Genomic DNA, 23,800 nt, shown 5'->3' with positions numbered 1-23,800 from the left:
AGCAACCATCCGATACAACGAGCTTCCTGAGGCCGCAGCTCACTCAAAGCCCAAAAGAAAAAGAGAGAAAAGGAGAAAGAGAAACAAATGCCGACAACGGCAGATCGACGAAACAAAGATGGCCGGCGACCGGTGGAAGGTCCGGCGGTGCCCGCAGGCACCACCGCGTCGATGATGGACGAGCCACCAGGGATATCTCCCAACCCAAACAACCACCACCACCCCGGACGATCTGAAGTGCTCCACCAGAACTGCCGCCCACCAACATGTGCCACCACGGTCACCGAACCATCATCGTCGTCTCTCTGAGCCACCGACACGAGACCTGGAGGAGGAACGAGGAACCAACGGGCTCGGGGGCATCCGCATGCAACTCAGCCGACGGGAGGGGACTACCACCACCGTCGCCGCGGAGCCGACCGGACACGACGACAGGAGCTTACCAGGCCAGCACAGGCCGGGCCGGACCCCAAAGGATCCGGACAACCCCTGCCGCCATGATGCGACACATCGGCCGACGAAGCCGCCACCACCTGCAGCCCCCGTCGCCGCGCCACCTCTACCAGGGAGCCGTGCCGCTGCACGCCAGAGCGTCGGCCTTCCCCAACCCTACCGGGGCCCAGAAGGGCCCAGATCTGGGCGGAGCGGAGGCCGGCGGCCAGCTGCACCACTACGCACCCCGCGACCAACAGCCGCGCCGCCGCATCAGGGTCGCCCACGACCTGCGGACCCCGCCGCCAAGCCGCACCATCACCAGCCGAGGAGCACGGCTGCCAGCCACCATCTCCCGAGCAGGGGAGGCCGCGCGCAGGGACAAGCAGACCCGCCGCCGCCGGCACCACGCGGGCAAGGCCCGGCGGCGCGCATTGCGGCGGCGGGAGGGGGGAGGAGCTAGGGGGCACGCTGGAGAGGAATGGGGAAGGGGCCCCGGTCGCCTCGCTCGGGGAGGCGACGCGGGGGTACGGGGGAGGGGGGAAAGGGGGGAGCGAGGGCTGGGGGCAAGAACGAGGGCTGGGGCGAGAACGAGGACTGGAGGCGGCAGTTACCCGCGGCGGGGGATCGAGCCGGCGGCGGCGCAGGCGGAACCCTAGCGGAGCACTCAGCAGATTCTCGCTTGGCTTCTCTTTTCAAGTCTTGAACTGTGCACAGTAATAAGGATACAAGTATATATAACCTGAACTACTTTAATACTCTTCCTCATGCAAGTTTTATTATTATTCATGGCCTTTACAAGGGAATGGTAGCCTCATACATAAGTAGGTCAACTAACGGGATGACATGACAGACAACAAAGCAAACTAGCCAGATTTATCCTTTCCTTTATATCCCAGCGACAACAAAGCAAACCACGAAGCAAGCAAAGAATCTGATGATGGATGTGCAGAAGCAAAGAATTCACAGCTTTTGCTTTCGTGAGGGAAAGCAAAGAGAAAAGCAAAGCAAACAAAAGGAAAGCATCTAATGTGTATGGATATGCATGGGCCATTTCTCATACTAGCTACCTAAGATTATACAGTATTAATTTGCCACCATGCGAGTGTGTGCAACTTTCAGTTTGTTTGCGTAGCGTATCAAGGCTTGTACCACTTCAGCAATTAACCAAGGTAACGACACCAATCCTCTGTATATGCATATATGCACATTGATTAATTGCTTCTCCAAGTTTATAGCTTCCTTTGAACAAAGCATCATGTTATAATTTCTCCAAACGATTGTCTCAATCTCTTGTGTTTTAGGAAAGAAAGGAAATTGGATCTGAAGAATGCTGCAGACCAATCTATGGGCTAGAGATTCAAAACGGAACTGCTGACATTCAAAGGATTGGTTCGTCATGCCGGAGGTACATAGTCCATCACGCATGCACCTCGATCTTCAGTGGTTAATGCTGCAGATATTGGCTTACTTTGCTTGTTTACCTAGTGAGCTCAACCGACCAGGATATTCATTAGTTGTATTCCTTCGTAGGAACCTTTTCACTTTCAGTTATGAGTTTGAGACGAAAGAGTTAAAAATAAGGCTAAATTGTTGACTGAACATTGCAGAAGATAGAGATCCAAGCAAAAAAACATCGATGCTGCAGCAGGAGAGACAATTGGCATTTTAGAGGATACAAGCAAAGGAAATGTGATCTTCGTCCGTGGTTGGGATGGAGTTGGGGCATCAGCGGCATTCAAGGCAGTAGCGCAACGCCTGAAATCCTCAAAATCAAAGTTTGACAGGGTTATTCATGTGGATTGCTCGTTGTGGAAAAGCATGAGGTCCCTGCAGAAGGCAATCGCGGAGGAAGTGGAGCTTCCGCCATCGGTGATGGCCATCTTAGATCGGTGGGACGAGGAGGATGATTTCAGTGGGATAGTCGAAGGCTATCGAGGGGTGATACCAGATATCAGAACAGAAATCTTCAGAAAGCTTGCTAGCAGTATATTTGTGGTGATATTTCACAATGGAAGTGACAAATACATTGATCTCTATGAGTGTGGTGTCCCAGCAATATCATTTTTGAGTATTATAAGGTGTTGTGGACCTGGCACGGGAGGTTTCAATCCAAATACATAAATTTCAAGGAACGGGAAAGGATGGAGCTGCATACTGATGTTGTTGTCAATTATTCTCATGATGATTGCATCTGTGATGTGTTAGGAATGAGCAACTAGTATTCCCTGAGGGCCAAAGGCCATTACATATACATGTGTGTGAAAGTGCAGAAAAGCCCCTTATACAATGGGGATGTACACAATGAACTATACACATCTAACACCCCCCCCTCAAACTCAGGGTGGATCAACAACACTGAGTTTGGAGAGGAAAAATCCATGCTGCGCTCGAGTCTGTGCCTTCATGAAGAAGTCAGCCAACTGTAACTCAGAGGGCACATAGTGAAGAGCGAGAGTCTGATCCTGCACAGCAGCACGCACAAAGTGGGCATCCACACCGATATGCTTGGTGAGCTCATGCTTCACCGGGTCACGCGCAATACTGATAGCACCGGTACTGTCGGACAGTAGAGGAGTGGAGGTAGGAGCAGACACACCAAAGTCCTCAAGTAACCACCGTAACCAGATCACCTCAGCCGTCAACATAGCCATGGCTCGCAACTCAGCCTCTGTACTCGAGCGAGAAACTGCAGTCTGCTTCTTTGTCTTCCAGGCAATAAGAGAGCCACCAAGAAAGACACAATAAGCAGACAGCGAGCGTCGATCCGAGGGATCACTAGCCCAGGTAGCATCAGAGTAGGCCTGGAGCTCAAGAGAGCTGGAGCGGGGAAAGAAAAGGCGCTGAGAGATCGTGCCACGAAGATATCGTAGAACACGGAGGAGATGACTATAGTGGACAGAGGTGGGGCCTGAAACAAACTGACTTAGGATGTGGACAGGATAGGAGATGTCAGGACGCGTAACAGCAAGATAGACAAGACTGCCAACAAGATGACGATAGCGAGTGGGATTAGGAAGATGGTCACCATCGGTGGCACGAAGCTGAACGTTGAGCTCCATAGGAGTCACAACCGTGCGCTCATCACCGAGAGCAGCGCGAGCAAGAAGATCCTGAATATATTGTTCTTGGGAGATGTAGAAGCCATCAGAGGTCGAGGAGATCTCAATCCCAAGAAAATAGCGAAGTGGACCAAGATCAGTCATAAGAAACTGGTCGCGAAGGCGAGCCTTAACAAAGGCGATGTAGTCAGTGTCGTCACCAGTGATGATCATGTCATCAACATAGAGAAGGAGAAGAGTCCGACCACGAGGAGACGTGTGAACAAACAGCGCGGGATCATGGTCACTGGGCAAGAAACCAGCGGCGGTCACCACAGAGGCGAAGCGCTCAAACCAGGCACGAGGGGCCTGTTTGAGACCATATAGAGAGCGGCGAAGTCTACAGACCATACCATCAGGAGCATAGTACCCCTGTGGTGGCTGCATATAAACCTCCTCACGCAACTCGCCATTGAGAAAAGCATTCTGAACATCAAGTTGAGAGATAGACCACTGATGAACAGAAGCTACAGCAAGAAGAGTGCGAACAGTGGTCATGTGGGCCACAGGAGCGAGTGTCTCATCATAATCGCGTCCCTGCTCCTGTTGGAAACCACGGGCTACAAGACGAGCTTTGTAGCGCTCAAGAGAACCATCGGAGCGAGTCTTAACCTTGTAGACCCACTTGCAGGTGATGGGACGAATGCCGGAAGGGAGAGGAACCAGATCCCAAGTGCCAGAGCGCTCAAGGGCAGCAAGCTCTTCGGCCATCGCAAGCTGCCACTCAGGCTGAGTCATGGCAGTCCGATAGGAAGTGGGCTCAGCAATGGCAGAGAGACCATACCGATCAGGGGAGTAGCGATCAGGTGGGGGGCAAGGCGGAGCACGGAGATTATGAACCGGGGGAGATGTGGAGGGAGGAGCACCAGAGGTGGAAGGCTCATCAGGGGAGACATCCTCAGTATGAGGGCGACGAGTATAGTGGAGAGGAAACGGTGAGAGAGGGCGACGGACTGAAGATGATGCTGGAGAGGTGGAGGAGGAGGATGGAGAGGATGGGGTCGGTGGTGAGGGAGAGGGGAGGAGAGGTGCCAGAGGAAGAGGTGACACAGGAGGCACGTAGTGGGGTGTATCGGGAAGGAGAAGGAAAGCAAGGTCATCGACAGAGAAGCTCGAGGAAGAAGAACGTGGGTAGTAGGAACGAGACTCATCAAAGGTCACATCACGCGAGATGCGCAAGCGACGACCTACAGGATCCCAACATCGATAGCCCTTGTGCTCATCGCTGTAGCCAAGGAAGACACACTCGACCGACTGAGCAGTCAGTTTGGTGCGTTCTCGGGGGGCAAGAAGAACATAGCACACACATCCAAACATACGAAGAGCTGAGTAGTCGGGAGAGCGACCAGTGAGACACTCCATAGGAATACCACCCTGAAGAGCAGTCGATGGCTGAATGATGATGAGATAGGTGGATGCGGAAACAGCCTCAGCCCAAAAATAGGGTGGAAGGGAAGCAACAATCATTAGCGCACGAGCCGTCTCAAGCAAATGACGATTCTTGCGTTCGGCAACGCCATTCTGAACATGAGCCCCAGGACATGAGAACTGAGCAAGAGTACCCTGTTCCGCTAGAAAACCACGCAACAGCTGAGAGATATACTCCCCAGCAGAGTCAGCACGAAAAGTACGAATGGACGTGGCAAACTGGGTGTGAACCATGGCAGCAAAACGTTTGTATATAGAGAAAACCTCGCTACGAGATTTCATGAAGTAGAGCCAAGTGTAGCGAGAGAAATCATCAATAAACAAAACATAGTAGCAATGACCACCTTTCGAATCAAAGGGAGCAGGACCCCAGACATCAGAATGAACTAAGTCAAACGGATGCTAAGATACTGACTCACTAGTAGGATAAGGTAACTGAGTCTATTTGCCAAGTCTGCAACCATTACAATGTAAGGAGACATCTCCAGATACAGACCCTAAGAGGCCCTGACGCACTAAGGAAGATAAACGAGAGCCACAGATGTGACCAAGTCGATGATGCCACTGCTGGAAGGACGTAGACGAAGAGGCAGCAAGAGCATGGGAGCTGGCAGAGGTGGTGGCAGCGGAAGGAACACAAAGCCAGTCAACCTCCCAAAGGCCATCTGACTCACGGCGCCGGGGGCCAGCACCAACCAAAGCTTTGGTGCGATGATCCTGAATGGAGCAAGAGTCGGTGTCAAGAATGACACGACAACCAGAATCAGTAAGTTGGGCAGCAGAAAAAAGATTCATGGTAAGGCGAGGAACATGTGAAACACTCGAAACAGAAAAAGATGGAGTGGAAAGAACACCACGACTAGCAACAGGAAGAGGTGTGCCATCGGCGGTAAGAACATTGACAGGCAAATCAAGAGGTCGGAGAGAAGACAACACAGAAGAATCAGAAGACAAGTGGAAGGAGGCTCCAGAATCCAAAACCCACGAAGATGTACCTGACTGTGTAGATGCCTGCGGTGGTGGAGAAGGGGCTGCAGTCATAGCAGCAGCTGAACCAGTCAACGTAGAGCCTGAGAAAGCAAGGAGGCGCTTGAGGCAAACAATGTCCTGGTCAGTGAGTGACGGAGTCGAGGAAGACACGGGAGTCCCGCTGGAGGAGGAGCGCCTCTGATCTCGCTTCTTCTGGCGACAGTCAGACTCTGGGTGACCTGACCGGGAGCAGTAACCACAGACGGTGTCGCGGCGCGACGTGCCCTTCTCAGCATAAGGAGGACGGCTCACCCCCCTGGAGGAGTATGCAGGAGCGGCGGAGCAGTGAGGCGAGCAGACGCCACAGGGGCACGAGCAGCCAATACTGACGGAAACAGAAGCAACCCAGGAGAGCGAAGGTGGGTCTCCTCAGCACGAAGCTCAGCAAGTATCTCTGAGATAGGAACACGACCACGAGCAAGCAAGTGAGCACGTTGAGGCTCAAACTCCGACCGGAGACGAGATAAGAACTCATGGACCCGCTGAAACTCCAGATCAGACCGAGTAGTCTGACAGCAACGACAGGTTCCACAAACAACTGTCCGAGGAGAGTCAAGCTGGCGCCAGATGGCAGAGCACTGTGAATAGAACTCATCAACAGAGGAATCACCTTGCTGGAGTGCGTGCTCCTGGCGCACCATAGATAGGTAGAGAGCATTACCAGAGGGCTGATAGCGCTGACAGAGATAAGACCACATCGCTGCAACTGTGCCAAGTCCCATGAACTCGGACGCAAACTGAGGGAGGACACTCGCGGTGAGCACAGCAGCGGCTCGAGCATCATCATTGCACCACTGAGTGTAAGCAGACAGATCATCCCGGTACATAGAGAGAGCATCAGAATAAGCGGATACCTGCTGATCATAAGCATCAACAGCAGCATCATCCAGAGCCTTGGCAGCATCCTGGTCAGCCTGAGAAGCATCAGCAGCAAGGGCCGGCGGCACCGGTGGGATTGGGGCCACTGGCGCAACCGGGCATGATGGACAGGGCACCTCGCCAGAGATAACACCGCATAGAAGGAGTCCACACATATGGATGCGCATGAAGCCCACAAACTCAGCATAGTTGGTGCCATCAAAGATAACCGAGCACCAAGGAATAACAACATAGCCTGAAGAAGACATGAGGAAGCCTCCTTCTTTTTTTCTTTTTTTTGGATCCGAGCTGAGGCGGATTGAGAAGCCCGAACTAGGGCCGCAGCAGGAGGGCCGGACGGAGGCGGGAGCGAAAAACCCGAGCTAGATCTCGCAGAGCGCTCTGCTGCCAGGAGTCAACGACGGGGCCAAAAAAACAAGCAAAGGCGCTCCCTCTCGCGCGCCTGTAGACGAGGCAGATCGAGCAGAGCGCTCGATGCGGGGCGGAATCGGCGAGACGGCGACCGGTCAGAGGAGGACGCGGCCCGGCACACGAAGTGGAGGCCCTGCTCGACGCTGGGGAGCCCCGACCTCAGCGGGATCTGGCGCGACGCGGGGTGGAATCGACGAGGCGGCGACCGGCCAGAGGAGGACGCGACCCGGCGCACGAAGTGGAGGTCCTGCCCGACGCTGGGGAGCCCCGACCTCAGCGGGATCTGGCGAGGAGTGCCCGATCCACGGCGCACCAGAGCGTGCGCGAGCGGAGACGAGGGAGCAACGCGGGCGTAGCAGAGCAGGCGCGAGCAAAGGGGAACCCGCGCAAGCGGGGAGCAGCGTGGGAAGAAGCCGGATACGAGGGAGAGGGAGGCCGGCGACGGGGGAGCGGGGCACGGTGCTGCGAGCGTGCGGGAGTGGGAGATGAACCTAAGCATCTGATACCATGTTAGAAATGAGCAACTAGTATTTCTTGAGGGCCAAAGGCCATTACATATACATGTGTGTGAAAGTGCAGAAAAGCCCCTTATACAATGGGGATGTACACAATGAACTATACACATCTAACATGATGAAGCATTATTGGAAGAGGCCAAAGAGGTTGTCACTTATATGGGTATTCCAGAGCCTTACATGAACCATATGATTGTTGACAAGTGCTTCCAGTACACCTATGCACTGGGATCTGTCAGTTGGTTCAGTTGGGGGTACTGGGAGAACCATGTTTTTAACTACTTTGTATGCGATGGGATTATACAAGGGCAAGGCGATAGGTCAGCATGGGGAGTAGCCGATGCTCTACGGAGAAACATGTCAGTGGAACTTCGTTTCCACACTAATGATGATGTTTTTCGCTACCTGCAGTGCAGGCTTCATGACCGCTTGCTATTCATGAACACAAGAAAGGACTGGTGCCTGATGAGATTGGCATGGATCTTTCTGAGGTCACGTCATGCTTCATCTTACCAAAGGACTACGTCGATTACCAGATCGCGACATTACCAGATGGCATATTCCAACATTCACACAGCAGCAAGCTGCATGCGTTACATCTCTCTTGCTGCGGATTCAGTTTTCAATCGCCTCCCTTCCTGTGTTGCAGCTAGCTAAGGCTCCTCCAGCTGAACAACTGCAGAAATATCACATCTAATAAGCATCCAAGCCACAACGAAGACATTTCATGCTTCCAGAAGCTATGGGTGTTGCACCTTTGTTGTACAAACTGGTATCGGTTACTATCAGAAGAGATGATGAACTTTATGGCTGACCTCAGGGAGTTGACTGTGGAAGAAGTCGAGGATTGGAGCATAAGTCCACGTACAGGAACAAGGCTACTACTTAACAACCAAGGACCACAACTTGCCTCACCTGTCTAGCGCAAGCTTCCTTAAGACAGTCATCCTTATCAATTGTGTTCATGTGGAACATGTTGGAAATATGCCCTAGAGGTAATAATAAATTAGTTATTATTATATTTCCTTGTTCATGATAATCGTTTATTATCCATGCTATAATTGTATTGATAGGAAACTCAGATACACGTGTGGATACATAGACAATACCATGTCCCTAGTAAGCCTCTAGTAGACTAGCTCGTTGATCAATAGATGGTTACGGTTTCCTGACCATGGACATTGGATGTCGTTGATAACGGGATCACATCATTAGGAGAATGATGTGATGGACAAGACCCAATCCTAAGCCTAGCACAGAGATCGTGTAGTTCGTATGCTAAAGCTTTTCTAATGTCAAGTATCTTTTCCTTAGACCATGAGATTGTGCAACTCCCGGATACCGTAGGAATACTTTGGGTGTACCAAACGTCACAACGTAACTGGGTGGCTATAAAGGTGCACTACAGGTATCTTCGAAAGTATCTGTTGGGTTGGCACGAATCGAGACTGGGATTTGTCACTCCGTGTAAACGGAGAGGTATCTCTGGGCCCACTCGGTAGGACATCATCATAATGTGCACAATGTGACCAAGGGGTTGGTCACGGGATGATGTGTTACGGAACGAGTAAAGAGACTTGCCGGTAACGAGATTGAACAAGGTATCGGTATACCGACGATCGAATCTCGGGCAAGTACAATACCGTTAGACAAAGGGAATTGTATACGGGATCGATTGAGTCCTTGACATCGTGGTTCATCCGATGAGATCATCGTGGAACATGTGGGAGCCAACATGGGTATCCAGATCCCGCTGTTGGTTATTGACCGGAGAACGTCTCGGTCATGTCTACGTGTCTCCCAAACCCGTAGGGTCTACACACTTAAGGTTCGATGACGCTAGGGTTATAAAGGAAGTTTGTATGTGGTTACGGAATGTTGTTCGGAGTCCTGGATGAGATCCCGGACGTCACGAGGAGTTCCGGAATGGTCCGGAGGTAAAGATTTATATATGGGAAGTCCTATTTTGGCCACCGGAAAATGTTCGGAATTTTTCGGTATTGTACCGGGAAGGTTCTAGAAGGTTCCGGAGTGGGGCCCACCTGCATGGGGGACCACATGAACGTGGGTGGTGGGGTAAAGGCTCCACACCCCTGGTCAAGGCGCACCAAGATCCCCCCTTAGAAGGAATAAAATCATATCCTGAAGGGATAAGTTCGAGATCCCTAAAAAAGGAGGATAACAATCGGTAGGGAAGGAAATGATGGGATTTCTTTCCTCCCATCTTTGACAACGCCCCAGTGGACTTGGAGGGCAAGAAACCAGCCCCCTCCATCCCTATATATAGTGGGGAGGCGCATGGGAGCTACACGCTTCCCCTGGCACAACCCTCCCCTCTCCCAAGTACTCCTCCTCTCCCGCGGTGCTTGGCGAAGCCCTGCAGGATTGCCACGCTCCTCCATCACCACTACGCCGTTGTGCTGCTGCTGGACGGAGTCTTCCCCAACCTCTCCCTCTCACCTTGCTGGATCAAGGCATGAAAGACGTCACCGGGCTGTACGTGTGTTGAACGCGGAGGTGCCGTCCGTTCGGCACTAGGATCTCCGGTGATTTGGATCACGACGAGTACAACTCCTTCAACCCCGTTCTCTTGAACGCTTCCGCTTAGCGATATACAAGGGTATGTAGATGCACTCTCCTTCCCCTCGTTGCTGGTTTCTCCATAGATAGATCTTGGTGACACGTAGGAAAATTTTGAATTTCTGCTATGTTCCCCAACAGTGGCATCATGAGCCAGGTCTATGCGTAGATTCTTTGCACGAGTAGAACACAAAGTAGTTGTGGGCGTTGATTTTGTTCAATATGCTTACCGTTACTAGTCCAATCTTGTTTCGACGGTATTGTGGGATGAAGCGGCCCGGACCGACCTTACACGTACTCTTACGTGAGACAGGTTCCACCGATTGACATGCACTTGGTGCATAAGGTGGCTAGCGGGTGCCAGTCTCTCCCACTTTAGTCGGAACGGAATCGATGAAAAGGGTCCTTGTGAAGGGTAAATAGCAATTGACATATCACGTTGTGGTTTTTGCGTAGGTAAGAAACGTTCTTGCTAGAAACCCATAGCAGCCACGTAAAACATGCAAACAACTATTAGAGGACGTCTAACTTGTTTTTGCAGGGTATGCTATGTGATGTGATATGGCCAAGAAGAATGTGATGAATGATATGTGATGTATGAGATTGATCATGTTCTTGTAATAGGAATCACGACTTGCATGTCGATGAGTATGACAACCGGCAGGAGCCATAGGAGTTGTCTTAACTTATTGTATGACCTGCGTGTCATTAAACAACGCCATGTAATTAATTTACTTTATTGCTAACCGGTAGCCATAGTAGTAGAAGTAATAGTTGGCGAGACAACTTCATGAAGACACGATGATGGAGATCATGGTGTCATGCCGGTGACGATGATGATTATGGAGCCCCGAAGATGGAGATCAATGGAGCTATATGATATTGGCCATATCATGTCACTACTATATAATTGCATGTGATGTTTATTATGTTTATGCATCTTGCTTACTTAGAATGACGGTAGTAAATAAGATGATCCCTTACAACAATTTCAAGAAGTGTTCTCCCCTAACTGTGCACCATTGCTAAAGTTCGTCGTTTCGAAGCACCACGTGATGATCGGGTGTTATAGATCCTTACGTTCACATACAACGGGTGTAAGACAGTTTTACACATGCAAAACACTTAGGGTTAACTTGACGAGCCTAGCATGTACAGACATGGCCTCGGAACACAGAGACCGAAAGGTCGAGCATGAGTCGTATAGTAGATACGATCAACATGAAGATGTTCACCGATGATAACTAGTCCGTCTCACGTGATGATCGGACATGGCCTAGTTGACTCGGATCATGTAATCACTTAGATGACTAGAGGGATGTCTATCTGAGTGGGAGTTCATAAGATAAACTTAATTATCCTGAACAGTCAAAAGATCTTTGCAAATTATGTCGTAAGCTCACGCTTTAGTTCCACTGTTTAGATATGTTCCTAGAGAAAATATAGTTGAAAGTTGACAGTAGCGATTATGCCGACAGTAGAAAGCTTATGTCCTTAATGCACCGCTCAGTGTGTTGAACCCCAAACGTCGTTTGTGGATGTTGCGAACATCGGACATACACGTTTTGATAACTACGTGATAGTTCAGTTAAACAGTTTAGAGTTGAGGCACCAAAGACGTTTTCGAAACGTCGCGGAACATATGAGATGTTTTCGAGGGCTGAAATTGGGATTTCAGGCTCGTGCCCACGTCAAGAGGTATAAGACCTCCGACAATTTTCTTAGCCTGCAAACTAAGGGAGAAAAGCTCAATCGTTGAGCTTGTGCTCAGATTGTCTGAGTGCAACAATCACTTGAATCGAGTGGGAGTTGATCTTCCAGATGAGATAGTGATGTTTCTCCAAAGTCATTGCCACCAAGCTGCTAGAGCTTCATGATGAACTATAACATATCAGGGATAGATATGATGATCCTTGAGGTATTCGCGATGTTTGACACCGCGAAAGTAGAAATCAAGAAGGAGCATCAATTGTTGATGGTTGGTGAAACCACTAGTTTCAAGAAGGGCAAGGGCAAGAAGGGATACTTCATGAAACGGCAAATCAGCTGCTGCTCTAGTGAAGAAACCCAAGGCTGAACCCAAACCCGAGACTAAGTGCTTCTGTAATAAGGGGAACAACCACTGGAGCAGAATTACCCTAGATACTTGGTAGATGAGAAGGCTGACAAGGTCGATAGAAGTATATTGGATATACATTATGTTAATGTGTACTTTACTAGTACTCCTAGTAGCACCAGGGTATTAAGATACCGGTTCGGTTGCTAAGTGTTAGTAACTCGAAATAAAAGAGCTACGGAATAAACGGAGACTAGCTAAAGGTGAGCTGACAATATGTGTTGGAAGTGTTTCCAAGTTTGATGTGATCAAACATCACACGCTCCCTCTACCATCAAGATTAGTATTAAACCTGAATAATTGTCATTTGGTGTTTGCGTTGAGCATAGACATGATTGGATTATGTCTATCGCAATACGGTTATTCATTTAAGGAGAATAATGGTTACTCTATTTATTTGAATAATACCTTCAATGGTCTTGCACCTAAAGGAAGGGTTTATTGAATCTCGATCGTAGTGATACACATTTTCATGCCAAAAGATATAAGATAGTAATGATAGTACCACTCACTTGTGGCACTGCCATGTAAGTCATATTGGTATAAAATGCATGAAGAAGCTCCATGTTGATGGATCTTTGGACTCACTCGTTTTTGAAAAGTTTGAGACATGGGAACCATGTCTATTGGTGTATACGCATAAAGAAACTCCATGCAGATGGATCGTTTGGACTCACTTGATTTTGAATCACTTGAGATATGCAAATTATACCACATGGGCAAGATGACTAAAAAGCCTCGATTTCAGTAAGATGGAACAAGATAGCAACTTGTTGGAAGTAACACATTTTGATGTGTGCAGTCCAATGAGTGCTGAGGCACGCAGTGGATATCGTTATGTTCTTACTTCACGGATGATTTGAGTAGATACTGAGTATATTTACTTGATGAAACGCAAGTCTGAATTATTGAATGGTTCAAGTAATTTCAGAGTGAAGTTGAAGATCGTCGTGACAAGAGGATAAAATGTCTATGATATGATCATAGAGATGAGTATCTGAGTTATCAGCTTTGGCACGTAATTAAGACATTGTGGAAATTGTTTCACAATTAATACCGCCTGGAACACCATATTGTGATGATGTGTCCGAACATCATAACTGCACCCTATTGGATATGGTGCATACCATGATGTCTCTTGTCGAATTACCACTATCGTTTATGGGTTAGGCATTAGAGACAACCACATTCACTTTAAAATAGGGCACCACGTAATTCCGTTGAGACGACACCGTTTGAACTATGGTTTGGAGAAACCTAAGTTGTCGTTTCTTAAAAGTTTGAGGCTGCGACGCTTATGTGAAAAAGTTTCAGGTTGATAAGCTCGAACCCAAAGCGGATAAAATGCATCTTCATAGGACACCCAAAACAGTTGGGTATACCTCCTAATTTAGATCCGAAAGCAATAGGGATTGTTTCTTGAATCGGGTCCTTTCTAGAGGAAAAGTTTGTCTCGAAAAGTTGAGTGGGAGGATGGTGGAGACTTGATGAGGTTATTGAACCATCACTTCAACCAGTGTGTAGCAGGGCACAGGAAGTTGTTCCTATGGCACCTACACCAATTGAAGTAGAAGCTTATGATAGTGATCATGAAACTTCGGATCAAGTCACTACCGTACCTCGTAGGGTGACAAGGATGCGTACTACTTTAGAGTGGTACAGTAATCCTGTCTTGAAGGTCATGTTGCTAGACAACAATGAACCTACGAGCTATGGAGAAGCGATGGTGGGCCCAAATTCCGACAAATGGTTAGAAGCCATGAAATCCAAGATAGGATCCATTTATCAGAACAAAGCATGGACTTTGGTGGACTTGCCCGATGATCGGCAAGCCATTGAGATAAATGGATCTTTAAGAAGAAGACGGACGTGGACGGTAATGTCACTGTCTATGAAGCTCGACTTGTGGCGAAGAGTTTTTCACAAGTTCAAGGAGTTGACTGCAATGAGATTTTCTCATCCGTAGCGATGCTTAAAGTCCGTCGGAATCAAGTTAGCATTAGCTGCATTTATGAAATCTGGCAGATGGATGTCAAAACGAGTTTCCTTACCGGTTTTCGTAAGGAAAGGTTGTATGTGATACAATCAAAAAGGTTTTGTCGATCCTAAGGATGCTAAAAGGTATGCTAGCTCCAGCAATCCTTCTAAGGACTGGAGTAAGCATCTCGGAGTTGGAATATGTACTTTGATAAGATGATCAAAGATTTTTGTTTATACAAAGTTTATGAGAAACTTGTATTTCCAAAGAAGTGAGTGGGAGCACAATAGAATTTCTGATGAGTATATGTTGTTGACATATTGATGGTCAAAAATGATGTAGAATTTTCTGTAAAGCATATAGGGTTATTTGAAAAGTGTTTTTCAAGTGAAAACCTAGATTAAGCTACTTGAACAATAAGCATCAAGATCTATAAGATAGATCAAAATGCTTAATAGTACTTTCAAATGAGCACATACCTTGACATGATCTTGAAGGTATTCAAGATGGATCAGTCAAAGAAGGAGTTCTTGCCTGAGATGTAAGGTATAAAGTTAAGACTTAAAGCTCGACCACAACAGAAAAGAGAGAAAGGACGAAGGTCGTCCCCTATGCCTTAGACGTAGGCTCTACAGTATGCTATGCTGAGTACCGCAGCGGAAGTGTGCCTTACCATGAGTCAGTCAAGGGGTACAAGAATGATCCAGGAATGGATCATTGGACAGCGGTCAAAATTGTCCTTGGAGTAAATAAGGACATGTTTCTCGATTATGGAGGTGATAAAGAGTTCGGCGTAAAGGGTTACGTCGGTGCAAGCTTTAACACCTATCCGAGTGACTCTGAGTAGCAAACCAGATACGTATGGTGGAGCAACCATTTGGAATAGCTCCAAGTGGAGCGTGGAAGCAACGTTTACAATATGACCTAGAAATTTGCAAAGCACACACGGATCTGAAAGGTTCAGACCCGTTGACTAAAACCTCTCTCACAAGCAAAACATGATCAAACCCCAGAACTCATTGAGTCTTAATCACATGATGATGTGAACTAGTTTAGTGACACTAGTAAACTCTTTTGATGTTGGTCACATGGCGATGTGACCTGTGAGTGTTAATCACATGGCGATGTGAACTAGATTATTGACTCTAGTGCAAGTGGGAGACTGTTGGAAATATGCCCTAGAGGCAATAATAAATTAGTTATTATTATATTTCCTTGTTCATGATAATCGTTTATTATCCATGCTATAATTGTATTGATAGGAAACTCAGATACATGTGTGGATACATAGACAACACCATGTCCCTAGTAAGCCTCTAGTAGACTAGCTCGTTGATCAATAGATGGTTACGGTTTCCTAACCATGGACATTGGATGTCGTTGATAACGGGATCACATCATTAGGAGAATGATGTGATGGACAAGACCCAATCCTAAGCCTAGCACAGAGATCGTGTAGTTCGTATGCTAAAGCTTTTCTAATGTCAAGTATCTTTTCCTTAGACCATGAGATTGTACAACTCCCGGATACCGTAGGAATGCTTTGGGTGTACCAAACGTCACAACGTAACTGGGTGGCTATAAAGGTGCACTACAGGTATCTCCGAAAGTATCTGTTGGGTTGGCACGAATCGAGACTGGGATTTGTCACTCCGTGTAAACGGAGAGGTATCTCTGGGCCCACTCGGTAGGACATCATCATAATGTGCACAATGTGACCAAGGGGTTGATCATGGGATGATGTGTTACGGAACGAGTGAAGAGACTTGCCGGTAACGAGATTGAACAAGGTATCGGTATACCGACGATCGAATCTCGGGCAAGTACAATACCGTTAGACAAAGGGAATTGTATATGGGATCGATTGAGTCCTTGACATCGTGGTTCATCCGATAAGATCATCGTGGAACATGTGGGAGCCAACATGGGTATCCAGATCCCACTGTTGGCTATTGACCGGAGAACGTCTCGGTCATGTCTACGTGTCTCCCGAACCCGTAGGGTCTACACACTTAAGGTTCGATGACGCTAGGGTTATAAAGGAAGTTTGTATGTGGTTACCGAATGTTGTTCGGAGTCCCGAATGAGATCCCGGACGTCACGAGGAGTTCCAGAATGGTCCGGAGGTAAAGATTTATATATGGGAAGTCCTATTTTGGCCACCGGAAAATGTTCGGGATTTTTCGGTATTGTACCGGGAAGGTTCTAGAAGGTTCCGGAGTGGGGCCCACCTGCATGGGGGACCCACATGAACGTGGGTAGTGGGGTAAAGGCCCCACACCCCTGGTCAAGGCGCACCAAGATCCCCCCTTAGAAGGAATAAAATCATATCCCGAAGGGATAAGATCGAGATCCCTAAAAATGGGGGATAACAATCGGTGGGGAAGAAAATGATGGGATTTCTTTCCACCCACCTTTGACAACGCCCCAGTGGACTTGGAGGGCAAGAAACCAGCCCCCTCCACCCCTATATATAGTGGGGAGGCGCATGGGAGCTGCACGCTTCCCCTGGCACAACCCTCCGCTCTCCCAAGTACTCCTCCTCTCCCGCGGTGCTTGGCGAAGCCCTGCAGGATTTCCACGCTCCTCCATCACCACCACGCCGTCGTGCTGCTGCTGGACGGAGTCTTCCCCAACCTCTCCCTCTCACCTTGCTGGATCAAGGCATGGGAGACGTCACCGGGCTGTACGTGTGTTGAACGCGGAGGTACCGTCCGTTCGGCACTAGGATCTTCGGTGATTTGGATCACGACGAGTACAACTCCTTCAACCCCGTTCTCTTGAACGCTTCCGCTTAGCGATATACAAGGGTATGTAGATGCACTCTCCTTCCCCTCGTTGCTGGTTTCTCCATAGATAGATCTTGGTGACACGTAGAAAAATTTTGAATTTCTGCTACGTTCCCCAACAGAACAGGTTGTCCCCGCATGCTGCCCCCATCGCTTGAGTCATTCACCTTCTCGCGTGATTCTTATACTCATGACTATGCCGGGATATCTAGAATTTCCTTCCGGGGTTGTTCTCAGTTGGAGAGTATACTATTGCAAGGAGATCTAGAGAAACTCGAGGAGTTGGACCTCTCAGGCACAGCAGTGAAAGCCCTCGACCTCAGAGAGTTGGAAATTAACAATATCAAATTCCTCATCTTGTTGGGCTGTGAGAAGCTTTATGCAATATTATGGCCACCAGAAAACAAAAGGACAAAGGTTTTACAGGTACTGCACATCGACACCACACGATCTACATCACCTGGCCAAGCTAATTTTTTTTCGATCGAAGGGGCCACACGACCCCATTTTCATTATGAAAATGGAGTTGTTTACAAGGCATCAAACCACCATTACATCACTGATCTAGAAGCCACATCAGGATGCTCCAGCCTATCCAGCCAAATCATCACACCACTGATATATATCACCACATCAGGATGCTTCAAACAGTCCAAAACTAGCCATGGAAGGGCCTAGTGCTACGCTAGCTACAAGGGTATCAGCAGACTAAATGACAATAACCAAAATAACCTAAATGCTTTGAAGCCAGCAAGCATTTCCAGCAGCTAGCTTCACAGAATCCTTCTCACACGCGGCGCCAAACCATGCCCTCCTCTGAATATATCACGAGTCACCCTCATGATACGCCTAGACACCTGATGAAGCATGCTTTGCACCCCTCTTTTCTGCAGATTTTTCCATGAGTCAAGTAGGGAACAAACAAGAAAGATAATGTCCGTAGGATCTCTAGGCATAACACTTTGAAAACAGGATTTGTTCCTTGTTTTCCATATAGACCACAAGAGAGCAGCAATACCCAATAAAACAACTACTCTATCTTTGCCAGTATAGCTAGACAACCAGTTTTGGCATAAGTCGAAAAAAGACATTGGAGCTCTCTGGCTCCCTAGAGCACATCCCACAATATTCCACGGGAACTTAGCTAAGGAGCAAGAGAAAAATAAATGATTCACACTCTCTTCACAGTCACAAAATTCACAAAACTTAGCACCTTTCCAGCCTTTTTATACAGATTGTCCTTGGTCAGAATCCTATTTTTGATTACTAACCAAGAGAATGCCTTAACTTTAAGAGGCATCTTCATCCTCCAAAGTTTATTAAAAGAGAAAACGGCTTGTCTAGCTATAAGATAGTGATACAGAGATTTAACGGAGAAGCTACCGGAGTTTGTAAGTAGCCATTTAACTTTGTCAGGCTTATCCGACAAAATCACCTGACCACACATATCAAGTAACTTATTCCACATATCAAGAGTCTCCCCATATAAACATCTTCTGAACCTAATGCAATTAAACTCCATGGCAAATACTTTCGCAACAGTAACATGTTTGCAAAAAGTTAGATTATAAAGACGAGGAAAAATCAAACAAAGAGGTTTATCCTTTATCCACGCATCTTCCCAAAATCTAGTTTTACGACCATCCCCCACAATTCTCTGACAACAGCTATAGAAAATATTATTAACTTCCATTAAGCCATTCCAGAAGTGGGAGTTGTTAGGAGATGATTCGCATTGAGTCAAAGTTTTCTTCTTCAGATACTTTCCTCTAATCAACTCCTGCCAGTCCCCCTCCTCATTTTCTAGTCTCCAGAGCCACTTACAGAGAAGACTAACATTTTTAACATCTAGATTAGTAACCCCTAGTCCTCCCTGGTCCCTAGGTTGGCACACATCATTCCAGTTGACTAGGTGGTACTTACGCACTCCCTCCCTTTCTTGCCAAACCAAACGAGCTCGGAAAAAATCAAAGCGTTTACCCACACCTTTAGGCAATCTAAAGAAGGAAAGCATGTGACTAGGAACACTACTCAAGCAAGTCTCAGTTAGCATAAGTCTCTCTCCCATAGGAAGCAAGCTCCCTTGCCAGGTAGCTGCTTTCTTCTCACATTTCTCCTCAGCAGGTTTCCAATCGCTATTACTAAGTTTCTTATAGTGTAGAGGCATACCCAGGTAGCGAAAAGGAAAGGTTCCAATTGTGCAAGTAAAGATCTGAGCATATTCCTCCTATCTTACTTTCGCCTCACCGAAGCAGTAAACCTCGCTTTTTAAAAAATTAATTTTTAGACCAGTCAAGTGCTCAAAGACACAAAGGATGATTTTAAGATTCCTAGCTCCTTCCAAGTCGTCCTCAAAACAAAAAATCGTGTCATCAGCATATTGTAAAATAGAAAGGCCACCTTGATAAATCTGAGGGGCTAAACCTTTTATAAACCCTTGCTCCTGAGCCCTTCCAACCAGGGTCACCAGGACATCAGCAACGATATTAAACAGCTAGGGGGAGAAGGGATCCCCCTGCCTTAGACCTTTTCTAGTAGTAAAATAATTACCCAACATATCATTTAAAGTAATAGCGACTTTCCCATCAACAATGGCTGACTTGGTCCACTGAATAAACTTTTCAGGGAACCCTTTCATTTCTAACACAGAAATCATAAAGTCCCAGTTAATTTTATCGTAAGCTTTCTCAAAATCAACTTTAAAAAGCACACCGGAGAGCTTGTTTCTATGAAGATAGTGCATGGTCTCATGCAACATTACTACATTATCCAACAAATAACGCCCTTTAATAAACGCTGTTTGGATCTTAGACACTATCTTGTCCGCAACTAGCATAGCTCTAGAGTTCAAAACCTTGGTAAAAATCTTAAAAGGAACATTAAGCATACAGATAGGTCTATACATCTGAATCTTATCAGCCCCCTGGCCTTTCGCAATCAATGTAACAACACCATAATTTAGCCTAGAGAGGTCCAATTTGCCATCAAAAAATCATTAAATAGCTGAAGTAGATCGGAACAAATTAAATCCCAAAATACTTGGTAAAATTCAACGGGCATTCCATCGGGGCCAGCCGCTCGGTTGCATTTCATAGAGAAGACAGCAAGCTTGATCTCTTCCAAGGAGAATCTAGCAGTTAACATTTTCTTATCTTTAATATCTAAACAAGTAGGAACAGGAATACTTAGGGAGATAGGTAACAGGTCTACAGGACCAAAATGCTCTTTATAGAACTTGGTAGCATAGTCCAGTAGCTCTTTATCACCCTGGATAATAACCCCATCCTGCACAAAACGAAAGATCTTGTTCTTTCTTTTCCTACCGCTCGCCTTAATCATAAAATATCTAGTGATGTTATTCCCTTCCCTGAGATCTCTCTCTTTAGAGCGCTGATACCATTTGATTTCCTCCTCTCTCAACATCTTACTCAAACTACGCTGAAGGTCTTTCCTAAGTTCATAGTCAGCTACTGATAACCCAGTTAGCTCACATCTCCTATCAAGATCATCTAGTTGAGAACTTAGAGTGTTTCTCTTTTTCCTATAAGCCCCATCCACATTGAGATTCCAGCCTTTCAGGCATCTTCTCAAATTCCTCATTTTCTGCATCCAGATGGCCAAATTATCCTTGCCATTCACATTAGAATGCCAAATTTTATTAACTACAGCAGCAAGATCATCTCTGGTAAACAAACATAATTCAAAACGAAAAGGTTTATTAGTTGTAACGGTTTTAACCCCGTTATGCATAAGCAAGGCTGCATGGTCAGAGACACCTCTAACCAGTGTCCTGACAGTAACTAGTGGAAATTTTAACTCCCAAGCAGGGCTAACTAAGATCCTATCCAACTTAACAAAAAGGGGATCAATCTGGTTATTCGACCAGGTAAAATTTCGCCCAGAAAGCTCAAGCTCCTTCAGGCCCCAATGCTCAATAATAGAATTGAAAAAAAAGACCATTTAGGAAGCTTCTTGACCTTGTTCCTATCTTTCCTCCTCCTAATGATATTAAAATCACCTCCAACAACAAAAGGATGATCATTACACCCAAGCATATGCACAAAATCAATCAAAAAATCTTCTTTGTCTCGGGAGTGAGCAGCTCCATAGACATTGACTAGATTCCATTTGAAACCCGTCCTCTTATCCATAAGAGTCATCCTAGTTAAGTATTTACTAGCTACACAAGTATCTACTTCAAATAAATCTTCTCTAACCCCTATAAGCAAGCCACCCGAAGCACCAACAGATGGCTGCCAAAGCCAAATAAAGGTGAAACGGCCGCTAACCCCAGCCAGCCAGGGGTCAGGGAACGCGCTCTTTTTTGTCTCCTGAATACAAACAAATTCTAGCTTATGCTCCGAGATAGTTTCTGAGAGAAATCTTCTCTTTTCAGGTTCCCCTAATCCTCTAGCATTCCAAAAAATACCAGCCATAAAAAAACTTTTTATATAATCAGGTATCATTACCAACATTACAGCGGACCTTTGGTTTAACACTGAATGCACCAGTGCAGACCTTTCTTTTAGGTTTAAACAGAGAAGATAACATCAATATTTCCTCTCTTAGATCCTCATCCTCTTCGGAATCAGAATCAGAATCAGAAGCTAAGTTCTTAATAGCATCAGGATCAAAACTATCCAGTTTTGACTCAGTATGGCCAAGCTAATTTGGAAGAAAAACCCAGCGACCCTATTGCAGCCGTGGGATCATCATCTGTTCATGTTGCTACTGCTACTGAACTGGGCATCAGTCGACATGCGTCCTTTGAATTTCAATGGTACATCTCTCCAAGGGATAAAAGGATCCTTAGGTCGCTTGAACAGGTTAAATTTTTTTAGCACACTCATGTATATATGGAAATGGGTTCATCTCCTACAAGTAGTGCTACAGTTGGTGACAGTGAAGCTGCTCAAGGAATCCGGAGTCTGCGCAAGCCTAATAATTATTTATATGCAAGTGATGCCTTCTTTCAGAGCGACCTCAAGCTGGCACCGATAACGACGAAGGTGTAATTAGCTGGATGTGGGATTGCCCAGCTATTCCTACTCCAACGGCCCAAGACTTGTATGTTCACTTACAAGATAATCAGGGGATGAAGAGGGGATTACTGCAGCAACAACAGAGCAACATCGAAGGAATTAATATTAGTGCTGATTCACCCTCTCGTTTTGTATTTAACAATGCTCGCATGCTTCACGTGCATGATAGCTCTTCCATCACATGCCCACAAGGTTCATACTGGAGGAGCCTTGAATGGTGCCGAGTCGAGAGGTGCCCCAAGCTGCGTACTATCTTTCGTACTGCCCAACAAAGTGAGGGTGATAGCTTCTGTCATCAGTTGAGCACATTCTGGGCATCTCAACTCCTGAAGGCACGCTACATCTGGTATTGGAGTGCAATGCGTGTGTTTTCCTCTGTAAACATAGTACTGTTGCACCTGGACTATTGCCCTAGGCTCATACATGTGCTTCCCTTGTCCGAGTCAGTGGACACTTTGCCTTGCTTGGATATCCTGGAAATTTTGTGTTGCGGAGATCTTAGGGAGGTCTTCGCTTTGGACCCTAAGCAAAAGGAGCAGAAAGTTATACAGTTTCCCAAGCTAAGGTGCATCCACCTGTATGAGCTTCCCAGCCTGCGGTGCATTTGTGGGGGCAGGATGTCAGCGCCCAATTTGAAGACTGTCAAGATAAGGGGCTGCTGGAACCTCAGGTGCCTTCCCGCTGTCAGCGGAAACAAAGAGAAGCTTCCTAGTGTTGATTGCGAGAAGGAATGGTGGGATAACCTTGAGTGGGATGGGGTGGAGGCGAACCACCACTCTTCACTCTATGAGCATAGCCACTCGTCATACTACAAGGCCCAGCTGCCAAGAGGCACAGTTTTAAGGTGAGATACATATGGCCCATCTCTCCTTTCATCGATAACTCTATTATAGTGCCAGCCAACATAATTTACTGTCCAATCTACACTATTCTAGTTCTGATAGTATGTGTCTGTGGTGAATCAATCATCTCATTGACGATTTGTTTTTGCTGCATCGTAGGTAATCAGTTCCTGTGGGTCGATCTCTACGCGAGCACCGATCCTATCATCCCGTGGTGCTTCCTGGACATCAGATGTCTTTGCTGCGATGTATGGTTTCATGTTGTTTTCCCTATTTCACATTGTTTTGGTTGGTTTGGTTTGTGATTTGTGTATGCCCTGCCGAGGTGGAGCACCTCTGCAACAGTGTGGATCTGCATTGCCATGGTGTGGTGGTGCATCCACCAGTTTGGTTTGATTTGATTTGATTGGTTTGGTCAGCTCTGCTCAACTAAGGCATTGCACATGAAAGTAAGCATACATCATCTGGTTGCATAGATGATGTATGTTACAAGCTTTGAGCAAGATAGAAATGAATAAGAGAGTGCATTCCGCCTGGGCAGTGTGACTATGAGCACTCTGCCTGCTCAAGCTGCTTAGATGGTGTGGTGTGGTGTGTGGGATGATGTGGTGTGTGATTTTCAGCCTGTGTGGTGTTGTGCTGTGGTGTTTGATTTTTC

At 46.9% G+C, this 23,800-nt stretch overlaps 1 pseudogene; it reads left to right on the top strand.

Moving 5' to 3' along the window:
* The first annotated feature begins 497 nt into the window (after positions 1 to 497).
* On the top strand, positions 498 to 23,148 carry LOC123138721 (uncharacterized; annotated as a pseudogene).
* The last annotated feature ends 652 nt before the right edge of the window (positions 23,149 to 23,800 follow it).

Source organism: Triticum aestivum, chromosome 6B, assembly GCF_018294505.1.
Source record: "Triticum aestivum cultivar Chinese Spring chromosome 6B, IWGSC CS RefSeq v2.1, whole genome shotgun sequence".
NCBI lineage: Eukaryota > Viridiplantae > Streptophyta > Magnoliopsida > Poales > Poaceae > Triticum > Triticum aestivum.
Note: the sequence above shows the minus strand (reverse complement) of the source record. Positions and strands in the feature narration are given on the sequence as shown.